Source organism: Octodon degus, unplaced genomic scaffold (genome assembly GCF_000260255.1).
Source record: "Octodon degus isolate 3935 unplaced genomic scaffold, OctDeg1.0 scaffold00033, whole genome shotgun sequence".
NCBI classification, from domain to species: Eukaryota; Metazoa; Chordata; class Mammalia; order Rodentia; family Octodontidae; genus Octodon; species Octodon degus.
In genome coordinates, this window is record NW_004524609.1 from 1514775 (window position 1) to 1526873 (window position 12099).

Sequence of the window (12099 nt, forward strand, 5' to 3'; positions counted from 1 at the left end):
ACCACAGACAAGAGTTCTGTAAGTAGAATACAAATGTTTTTTGTTTTTTTGTTTTTTTTTGCAGAACTGGGGATTGAACTCAGGCCCTTGCGCTTGCCAGGGAAGCACTTATTCCACTGAGCCATCTCCCTGGCCCTAGAATACAAATGTTAAAAAATCCCAAATATTTACCTACAGCAAATAACCACTAAATGGAAAGACTTTACTACAATAGATCAATATTTAAAAGTTATAATATAGTTAACTACCTAAAAATTCATTCAGTTTAATGGTTGTACTAGTAAAGACAGAGATAGTAAGAGTCTTTTATTCATTTTTATTTATTTATTTAGCTGTACGAGGGTTTGAACTCAGAACCTTGCAAAGACAGAGATAGTGTATATCCAGAGAATATAAAAAGTAAGATTTGAAGGGCCAGCCAGATAGCTCAGTAGATTAAATCACCTGCTTAGGCAGATCCAGGGACTGGGGTTCGATCCCTGGAGTGCTGTGCTGGCCCTGCCCCAGGGCACGCTGCGATGGTGATTGAGACTAGATGTGGTGGTGCGTGCCTATAATCCCAGGGCTTGGGAGGGGAAAACAGGAGAATCAGTATGAATCTGATCTGTGAAGTGAGACCCTGTAGTCCCTGTATTAAATACATTAAAAAAAGAAAAATAGTAAAATTTGAAATATTAAAAAATTGAAGATGAGAATATGAAAATGAGATCAGAGACTCAATTGAGGAATAAGATTTAATGATGTTAGATGATAATAACAGAAAAGAATGAACTTGAAAAAGAAAAAGAAACAGTAGAGGGGCCGGGGAGATGGCTAATAAGCGCTTCCCTGGCAAGCGCAAGGGCCTGAGTTCAATCCCTGGTTCCACGAAAAGAAAAAAAGAAAGGAAGGAAGGAAGGAAGGGTAGAGAACCAGAAAGCAAAATAAAAGAAAATTTTAAAAAAATTTAATGGAGAATAGAAAAAAGAAAAACCAAACCCCAAGAGATTAATGAAAGAAAAAAATACATTTAATTAAAAAATTCCTTGGTGTTTTTGAATGACTGCTTTTTTTCCTTCACATCTGTAGCTTTTTCAATCCAGGAAATCGTGGTTGTCCCATCTAGATTATGGCCTGTGGCGTGTGGGGCGCCCTCCATCACCAGGGCCCTCTGTGCATATGCTCTGGACCGTGGCAGTGAGCCAAGCCGAGGCATATCCTTAGCCACACTGGCGGGTGGACTAAGCCCTCTTGTCTCTGCAGACACTGGCCATGGGTTAGGGTTTGGAGCAGCCGCTGGACTTAGAGCCAACACTGTCCGCTCCAGCCTCCCCTGAAAGCCACACTCCCGAAGCTCGCACCCCACCTACTGGGGACTCGGTACCATGCCCTTACTTTAGCTGTGACCTGTATGTTCAGAACCATGCATCCTCTGGCCAGCCAGCAAGGGGGCTCCCACACACCCAGGCAGTTCAGGAAAGCCCTGTACTTAAAATTATTGGGTTGTTATAAAGGACACTAATGAACAGAAGAAATGAAATAGGGTAGAAAGGCGTATAGGTAGGTGGAGATGGAGCTTCTATGGTGTCTTCGGGTGTACCAATATTCTAGCATGTTAATTTGCTTAAGACCTAAAATTTCACCAAACCTCACTGTTTCAATTTCTATTGAATTTCATTTTGTCGAGATCATGCAATTGAACTCGCTCTAGGCCTCCTCTCTCTAGAAGCCAGAGGAAGCCAGGCACATGATTAGTTCTTGTGATAATCAGCCTCCCTCCATAAAGAGTAATGAGATGGGGAGGAGAGCTATAACTTAAAAGGGGCCAAAGAGCTACAACAGTATTTGCAATGCTGCGGGGAGGTAGCTCAGCAGCAGAAGTGCCTGCCTGGCAAGCGCAAGGTCCTGAGTTTGATCCCAAGTACCCCCAAAAAAAGAAAAGCAATGCTGAGAATGGACTTTATAGGGATTACTATTGGAACAAATTATATAAAATTGAGACAATCAGGAAAATTTTAACATAAATGGAAGTGTTTAATAAGGAATAATTGTTTAAAAGTTAGCATAGTAATGGTTTAGGAATAATACTTTAAAAGCATTTATATATTTTTAGAATAAACTTTGAAATATTTACAGATGTTGTGAAATGATGTTTCAAATTAGCTTCTAAATAATCAGGATAGAGTAGCAGGAACAGGTGGAATATAGAAATATTAGGATGGACATGAATTGCTAATAATTATTTTATTAATTTAAATGCAAAGGGAAAGGAGATTTAGAAAAAGAACTAAGATCTCTTATGTACATATAACCACTCCCTACAACAAATGTAACTATTATGTAACGCAAGCATGCATTAGTTAGAAAAATGAAAAGATAAAATAAAATTTACAGGGCCGGCCAAATAGCTCAGTAGATTAAAGCACGTGCAAGCAGGCGCAGGGGCTGGGGCTTCAATCCCTGGGCCTGCTGGGCCGGCCCTGCCCCCATGGCACACTGAGACGACAGTTGAGACTGGGCGTGGTGGTGCGCTCCTATAATCCCAGCACTTGGGAGGCCGTAAACAGGAGAATCACTGGGAGTCCGATCTTTCTAGTCATTTAATTGTAAGGAAGGCTATCATACCTTAATTGCTTTTACTATGGGAGGCTTTTCAGTTAATATCTGATTGTCAACTAGTACATTGGAAAGAAGTTCCATCTTTATAGTAAGGGAGAACAAACAGATGGTCCTGGGTGTGCGCAGCAAACTGAAGTGGAGAACTTGGGATCTTCTCAGCTATGGAGACGACTCTAGATAAGCTGGCCAAAAAGACAAGCCTTACCTTCAGTGGGGTGATGAATTATAAGTGCGGAAATCCAGTGTTGAACCAATGTCCTCGTTTTCATGAAAGTCACTTTTCCTAGGTGGTGGTAGGGGGATTCGCAAATTAAAAATGAGATAATTTTAGAAAGCTATGAATACTATTAAAGAAAATGAAACTGCAGGCACCAAGAGTGGACGAGTGGCAGTTACTTTAGATAGGCTGTCTCGGGCATGCCTGCTAGAGGACCGTGGTACCTGCCTCCAAAGGGAGGCTTGGATTCAGTTCCCTTTGTGAGCTTCTGCCTCCTAGGCTTTTCTTCAACATAAATCCAGTGACATAAATTTTATCTCCAACTGACATTTAACCTCATTGTCACTTGCATAAATTTTGAGCATAGTAATCATACAGCAACTGTTTTGCGTTGTGGGGTCTTAATATCTTTTTCATAGTTAATTTCTTTTCTAAGAAGGAAAGCCTGGTGTTGATAACCTTGACGCCACTCTGGAGAAGCTGGGAACGGACCGTCCTGGCGAGGACTTTGAAGGACAGCTGCACCATCAGCCAGGTAACTGTGAGCGCGTAGACACTGCTCCCTCTTCCTCGGGAGCGCTTGGAATGGTAGTTTATCGTGTCGTGCTCCTAGCGCTTTAATGTGTAGCCTCCCACAGACAGCTGGTACGTATCTGAGGAGAGTCTAGCCCAAAAGTGAGCAATTTTATTTTGTATGATATTTTAGAATAGTCCATGTTTCTTCAGTTAAGGTCAAAGAAACAAAGCTTGCTCAAAACTCTGGAGAAGAGAGACACACAATGTGTAAAAACGTGAATACAAATGTTTGTTCTTAAAGATGAAGTAGACTGAACTGCAAATAGAAAGACAGAGACAAAATGCTGAGTGGACATAATTGCAGGTTAGCATACCAGCTAGTGAGCCTGCTCACCTGGGGGTGGGCGTGCTCACGGTCGGTGCAGCCCCGCTGCAAGGGGCTTGCTCCCGCAGGGCCGGTCCAGCAGCCTCGCTGGGTGCGTGGAGTGGAGCAAGTCCCGCGGTATGAGTCTGACGGCTACGTTTCCAATCGCATCCGAGCCTTGTGAGTTCAAAGTTTGAAGTTTTCTGAGTTTTAATATCTTTATATGTTTTTTTAAAAAGTTGTGATAACTTCACAAAAGTTTGAGAAATGGTATATGAAACCACAAATCTAACACATGGCTCAGGAGACATTTATTAAATTTAATTGCTTTCCTTTGATAAGAGAGCAGTGGCTGGAGAGCAAATCTTTGGGAATACTTTTAAAATTTTTGCTCTAATGCTGCAAGTAGAGTTTAACCCTTACAATGTTTAAAGAAAAGAGGGTACTGTTGTCAGAAAGCTCACTTTCCACTTTAGGAGGAATTCTAGAAATATTAGTATAATTAAAAGCATGGAACATCATTAATTTCCTATGCTTTGTTTCACAGTATAATTCCATGTTATGTTTGTGAATGTCATTGTGGCCTCTGATTTCTGTTTTGTTTTACAGACGACGGAAAAGTTCAGCTACCGAATGAAGCTATGGTGTTTGTGGGTAAGTTTCTCTCCAACCTCCCAAAGCGAGAGGCCCCTCTCTTCCTGCTGTGCCGCTCAGTGCTGGGGAAGGGCTGGTGTGAGCAGCTTTTTCTTCCTGTCTCCTTTTTCTGATTTTCTTAGCGCTCATGAAGAGTCTAGGGTGTGAATAGCTGCTTCCGTTAGAGTTGTGGCAAGATGACTGGTGGAGTGCTCCACTCTGATGCCCGGAGCCTCCTGTTCTAGCACTACTTTGTTCTACTCTCTGTTGAATAAGTCTTAAACATTTTCCTGGTTTTCCTAAGCTCTTAAAGAAAAAGGTTGATTCAGTGATTTTCACAGTATTCTAAGGAGTATGCCAATTAACTTGATAGATGATTCAGTTGGTGAATGCACGTTACTTGCTGTGTTTGTTGTAAGGCTATGTGTGATAAAAATTGTAATGTATTAATACTAGCAAACCATTCACTAATGAGTTCTTGCATAAAAATTAAACAGGGACAGGGAGATAGCTCAGTAGAATAAGTGCTTGCCTGACAAGTGCAAGGGCCTGAGTTCAATCCCTGGTTCCGCCAAAATAAAAAATAAAAAATAATTTTAAAAAAAGTTTAAGGGCCAGGGAGATGGCTCAGTAGAATAAGCGCTTCCCTGGCAAGTGCACGGGCCTGAGTTCAATCCCTGGCTCTGCAAAAAAAAAAAAAAAAAAAAAAAAAGAAAAAAAAAGAATTAAACAGTGTACAGTGGTATACTTGAACTACTACTAGGCCTTAAAATATTTGGGCTGGGGAGATAGTTCAGTTGTCTAAGCACCTGCCTGGCAAGTGCAATGGCCCGGGTTTGATCCCTGTGACCACATGCCAGACCCCAAACCCTGGACACACTGTGCTGGCCAAGAAAACCGGGTGTGGTGGCACACATCTTTAATCCCAGCACTGGGGAGGCTGAGACAGGAGGATCACTGTGAGTCGGAGCTACATAGTGAGACCCTGTACCAAATAAATAAATACATAAAAAGATTTAAAGTTTAAATATAGAAAAGAGCAAAATTACTGTGAGGGAGCACAAAGAGAAAGTTGGGGAGTACTCACAAATAGAACCAAATTAAGGTGATGTATGTGTAACATGCACGTGAGTATGTATATGTAACATGATCAAATTTAGTGCACTACTAACTGACATGCACAAAACGGAGGCACCTTTATTTTTTTCTAAGTGAATTCGCTTCTCTCTCAGTCTTGAATCTTACTCTGCCTGTGATTTGGGTGTTGAGGGGTGAGGGATGGACTCAGTTGGCCCATGCAAAGTAACTGAGTTTTTTCTGGTTTAACAGAAAAGCTATCATTTGGGTTGACTCACTTTTTAAAGAAAGTTATCAGTGTTCCAGTATTCCACCCATTTTTCTTCAGACAGGCGCAGGAAAACCTTGGGTGTCCTCCTGGTAGTAGAGAAAGGCTGTGAGACTGGGTGTTGGTGTCCAGATTCTTAGTGGCCTCTTTAGTAACTTGTCATAACTGAGAAATTATGCATTGCTCAGAACTATGAATTCTGAGAAATTGTGGAAATCCCCGGGATGACACTCCTGCGGAAGCCACGCCTGAGGGGCTTCTGTCTGTTTCTCAGCAAAGTCACTCTGTGGGCTTAGTCCAGCTCAGCATGCGCACTCACTGGGGCTGAGGTCCTGTGCGTGTCATGGGGAATTCGGAGTCCCCGTCCCGTGTACCTGCCCTGGAGCCTCCTCTAGAGCCACGCTGCTCCTTCTGCTGGGGTTCTGCAGAAGCCCCGGCGCCTTCAGCCTCAACCGACTGCGCTGACACGCGTAGAATAATTGAGCTGCTTCCGCGTCACACAAAATCTACAGGAGAACGAGGGAAGCCCGCTTCCACCCCTGCCTCTGCCGGTGTGCACCACGCCGCAGTACCAATTCTGTGTACAAGGGCGTGGTGGTGGTTGGGACGCAGGAGGCGCCGCGCACGACCTTCCTCTCCGGTTGCAGCTTTGTCCCCGCCACGCGCACACAAGGGCTGGGCAGAAAATACACACTGCACGTATTTCCCCTCAGAAACACTGCCCTCCCCTATCCTTATGCCACCTCCTGAAGGGTTCTGGAAGAGCCCTTTCCTGAGGAAGTTTCAGAGTGGCGAGAAAAATAGACATTTTGAAAATGGGAAAGAAAGAGGAAGAAAGGGCTGGAGAGATGGCAAGTGAAAGGGTAAGCAAGGGAAGTAGAAGGAATTAAGATGTGTCCTTCAGAATGAAGGAGTGCAAACAGGTACCAATAATGTTTTCATCAAAAAAGAACGAATGCATAAACTAACACAAATGATGACAACGTATGGTGAACGCTGCCCCTAGAGCTGTCCCAGAACAGGCAGGCTCGTAACAACGTGAGGCGGGTCCTGCCCACCGCCGTCGCTGGACCTGGTGCTGTGTGACTTCCAGCTCTTCCCCAGAGTCAAAATGACGGTGAGAAGTAAATGACCTAAATCTATTCAGGAAACGGAGGCAGCCATGCGAGCAGAGCTAAAGACACAGAAGAGGACTTCCAGAGCAGGCCAGAACGGTGGACAGAGCGGTTGGCCTCCTCCTGGGGGAGGCTACTGGATGGCCATGTTTCTTTTGCTGTCATAAATATTTTTAAGATTTGTTCTTTTTTAAAAAAATTAATTTTATTGAGAAAGAAATAGCAATGAGACAGTTTCAAAACAGGTCAGTAGGACAGCTACAATAATTAATTATTTGCATATTGTCTTCATAGTAGTTATTCACAGTACAAGATGCAGACATGAAATCTTGTGTAAACACTATTAGTACAAATCTTTCTTCTCATTGAACTAAGAGAAAGTAGCTGTATATCTAACCTAACTAATTTGTGTATACAGATGTATACAATTTTTTCACTACAAAATGGTCCTTCATTTATATCCCCTTTTTTGTTTAATTTTGTCAGAGACGGGTATTCCATTGCCATTCAAATGTTGTAGGTGTGTGAATTCAGCAGAATAATCCAATATAGTCCAGTAGTCCATAATAGTAGTGGGTTATCCGCAGGACTGGCAATGTCAGAAGTTGTTGACTTGAGCCATTTACAGCTAAGAAATGTCGAGAAGGATTTTTTTATTTTTTTATTTTTGGCTGGCTCAGGCTGCCTTAAGGGCAGGTCTGGTCAGGCACGTGGAGCTGGGGATTGAACTGCAGTATCCTGTGCCTGAATGCATTTGCATAAGCAGGCGCTTAAACAACTGAGCTAACCCACAGTCCCCCATATTTTTTAAATTTGAGCCCCAGTTCTTTTTCAATCACACATGCCTGGTGTTTTACTTCTACTTTAGCTCCCCTCAAGGTTTGCCTTGGAGCTGGGTATAGTACTGCGGACAGCAGGCAGTAAGAACAGTTAAACCTCCTCTTTTTAATAGCTACACAAAGGAGACATAGATGAAGGATGACAGAAGGATAGATAGATTCCTGTATTTATTTTCAAGGTTGCACTTTCTTAGCACATAAAATGGACTTCTGCTTTCCTCTTACAAAAGGTTTTAGAAGCAAGAGAGAGAGTTTCCTGTATTAAACTGTGGTCTCTTACTGCTCTAGTTTGCCATAAGTTTACCATACTTTGAGATTTTCTTTGTAGATTAGAAAAAAAATTTTTTTGATCTGAGATAATATAAATTCTCCAGCTAAACAGGGAAAGGCTTCCTAGAAGAAAGGATACGTGAAAAAGAAATGAAGGGTAAACATTTTGGACCTCCCTTTCATATTTTTATAGGGATGGATAACCCTGAGCTATAAGGCAAACAACTACACTGTTTATGACATTTAAGCTGCTGTACAACTAGGTTACATGGTAGTCACTGTAATCTTAGCATTCGAGTCAGCTCCAGGAAAAAGATAGTAAATCTGAGCCCAGCTTGAGCAATTTAGTGACTTAATGAGACTGCCACAAAATAAAAAGTAGTGGCTGGGGCTGTAGCTCAGCGCAAAAGCCCTAGGCTCGTTCTCTTATGGAACTAAATAAATAAACAAACACCCCCAAAGTACTTATGAATCCCCTCCTCTTTGTGAGCTTGGTTTTGGCTTGTGTTTAGCTAATAGTAAGGGATATCAGAATGAAGTCTCCTCTGGGTTGAAACCTTAAAATAAATGATGGGTCAGTAAACATTTCTCTTTTTTTGGCTCCGAATGCCTTCAGGGCAGGTTTGGCTGGCTTGAGTTGTGGGGATCGAACCACAGCAACCTGAACCTGACTGCTTTGTTGAAGCAGCCACTTAAACAACTGAGCTAAGGGGCAGGCCCCCCCAGCAAAGAATGCTTGATTCACCCCTTTTGATCCTGCTTTCTAATTGCTTAGTAAAAACTCTAACTACTCTACAATATAGTCATCCAATATAATTTGGATTATTTCCCCTTGACAAAATTTTCGTTTTAAATTTATTTATATTGATTATACTTATGTACATTTTAACACATTTTCCTAGAGAAGAGCAAGTTAATTGTGAGATGTAGAAGAAAGTAGTAGCAGTAAGGATTGCACTTAACTTCTTCAATCTTGTTTAGGATAAAAAAGAAAACTGGCCCTACTTTGACGCAGAAGCAGTTATTAAAATGGACCAAGCTCCTGTCAGGTGCCGAGCCTCGAGTCCCGGGCCTTCCCACACGTGTGGCTTTATCCCCACAGAAGGCCAAGACAAATAGAATTATCTTCATTTCATAAAGCAGACATTTTGAAAACAAAGAGGCTAATTAAGTAAATTACAATTGCTAATAAATAGTAAAGAACAGTGTTTAAACCAATGTATTCTTACTCCAGAATAACACTTTTTTCAGCTCACTAGAACTTTCTATTCTAATAATAATAATAATAATAATAATAATAATGATAATACACTGGGAAGGAAATTTTGTTCCTTTTAAAATGTTGTGGTGTGTATTTTTATTTTCCAAGTAATAATTAAAACAAGTAAGCCTGAGTCTACCCATATTGAATCTTAAGGCTTCTTGGCAAAAATCTGTAATTCATAAGCAAAATTAAGTAGAATATTTTAGTATTAGTAGGAATGTTTATATGTTTTTCTCTTTCCTAAGGAGATACAATAGATATTCGAGACTTGGACAATGTACTAGGCAATCTGGGGATTGAACTCACCAAAGAAGAACTTGAAGAGCTGGAAACAAGCCTTGCAGTTGATGGTAACTCATTTTAAATGTTAAAGGGTTCTTTAGGAGAGTTTGGTAGTCAAGGTTTATATATGAGTCCTATTTCTTAACCTGATTAATTCTATAATGAGAAAATACTCAAAAGCCCAGAAAAATCCAATTCTAGAAGCAGAACCAAGTCCGTCTTCATTTTCTAAATCCACGTAGTGTACAAAAGCATTTGGTTAAATTGAGTCTAAGACCATCTGTGACATCAGCGAAGGCTTAGGAAGCAGAATGAAAAGGTAGAGAAGGAAGTGAATAGAAGGAAGCTAGTGCCCATCCTCCCCGCCTTTCCCACTCACGCTTCCCACTCAGCCCCTGACTGAACTCGCTCTCATGTCGTCTGGGTTTGCCACGTGCCGGTCGCACAGGACAACACCCATTCTGCTTCTCATACCCTGTTGTCTTTGGTGTTGATGATACTGGCCTTCTTGAAGTTGTGTTCCCTTACTTCAGTGTTGGCTCCACTTCAACTTTCTATTCCTCTCTGATTTTTGTTTTGCCTACTCCTTCTGGAAAATTTCTTTGATATCCATGGTTTCACTTATCATCTAGAGGCTACTGATTTGCAAACCTGTGTTTTTATGTAGACCTTTCTCCTGGGCTTTAGACCAGGAGGTATTCCCACTTGTGTATTCCACAGGAAGCATCATTATTGAATTTATTTAAAATGAACTATTTCCCCTGTTAGTCTTAGATTATCTGTCTTGTGCTATCAAGTCACCTAGTTATACAATATTCATTTTGTAAAGGAAGGAGAGTGTGTGGAGATTTCAGTCCATAATCAGCTGGCTCTGGGGCCGGGGAGATGGCTCAATAGAATAAGTGCTTGCCTGGCAAGCGCAAGGGCCTGAGTTCAATCCCCAGTTCCTCCAAAAAAAGAAAAAAGAAAAGAAAAGAAAATTGGCTGGCTCCAAGGCAGAGGGGCACATGGCCGGGGGCAGCGGGGGGGATACAGCAGAAACAGCAAGAGCAAAAAAGGAGGAGCAGCGGCCTATTCGTTTTTGATTCACTGCTGTTACCTATAACCCATTATCTGGTCAACCCACTTTATGATGGCAGTTTTACTTGAAATTACCATACATACATGGATAGATGGATGGAAGGCTATATTTACACAGTAGTGTAGTGAAATGTTGCTAGAACTTAGGTGATGGGCATATGAGCATCTTTATTGTGCAATTTTAACTTCACTATACTTCTGTGAATTTTTAAAATAAAAATTTTAAACTAATTATGTTTATTGTATGTACATTTTAGGCATGTACAAGGATCACACTCACCACAGGGAATTGTACCTGAATATGATACAACTTCATTCTTTCTTACCATTCCTCTACCTGTTTTCAACCACCCTTCCCTAAAATAAAAATTTTAAAGCATCTCTCATATATAATCCATTGGTGTCTCCCGCTCCCTGCTGCTGTCCTTCAGGTCCTTTTAGTCTCATCTTCACTACTGCGGTGACTTCAGCCTCAGAGAAAACCATAGAAAATGACAATCTGACCACATCACTCCTAAATGCAGACTTCCAGTCCACTACTACAATATGTCTTAAGTCCCTTAAGATAGCAAGCATTCATAATATGGATCCTGCCAATCCACATAACCTGATATTTTTTCATCCAATAAGATTGAACTTTCAAAAAAAATTGAATTTTTGGTCTATTTTATATTATGAAATATAATCACCTTATGTCACCTTTATTTTATATTGTGCTTTTACTCTTCCTTCCTTTGTTTATATCCCTTCTACTCAAAAAGCCTCCCTTTTACTATCATCTGAGGAACTCCTCATTGCTTATCAGAGTTAAGAACCACTTTCTCCAGAAAGGCTTTAGCTCCCCGGGCAACACTGGGTGCCTCTTTTCTGTGTTGGCACAGTTTTCTGGGTTTGCATATATTTTTCCTTATATCCGTATTGTAATTATATTTATCCACCTAGTTTGTCATTTTTAAGTGAGATTTAGAGCAGAAAAGGGTGTATTATTCATCTTCAAATACCCAATATCTAGATGAGGACCTGGCGCTTTGTACATATTGAACAAGAGATGAGAGATGGGCAAATGAGGGTAGATGAGAGAGGGAGTGAATGGATAGATCTGCATACAGTGGTTTCCACCTAAGTGAGGAGCCTCTTTCAGTCAGTAAGCATTTACTTCTGGTGTAATGTAACCACTGCTGCAACAGATCTGAAGGGCAAAGACAGCCAGAGGCTGCTAGGGAACAGACCAAGAATGAGTAGATGCTCTTCTTTTGCTGCCAGAGACCAATTAGTAAAATTCAAGTCATGACCAGATTGGAGGGTCTCCAGATCTTTCTATCATGATTATAAGGAGCATCATACTCTAGTAAGAACCTACTGTCCCCTGGGCCAGAGTTTATGATTCAATAATCATGGGCCAATCTATTAATATAGAAGCAGTCCTTGAAAACTAATGTTATACAATTAAAGTACACATAGTGATGCATAATAAAAATTTTTAGTTAGTTTCTAGATCTCTATATTAAAATATTTTTGTTCTGAATTTGTGTTACCTTATAGTTAATGGTAAGACTGGCCTGAAATCACTGGTGGA

At 41.1% G+C, this 12099-nt stretch overlaps 1 long non-coding RNA gene across 1 annotated transcript; it reads left to right on the forward strand.

The window, feature by feature from the left end:
* Positions 1-3267: 3267 nt before the first annotated feature.
* On the forward strand, positions 3268-9487 carry LOC111816481. The gene is made up of 3 exons (XR_002820867.1): positions 3268-3350; positions 4305-4349; positions 9407-9487. It is a non-coding gene; the product is annotated as an uncharacterized LOC111816481 (long non-coding RNA).
* The last annotated feature ends 2612 nt before the right edge of the window (positions 9488-12099 follow it).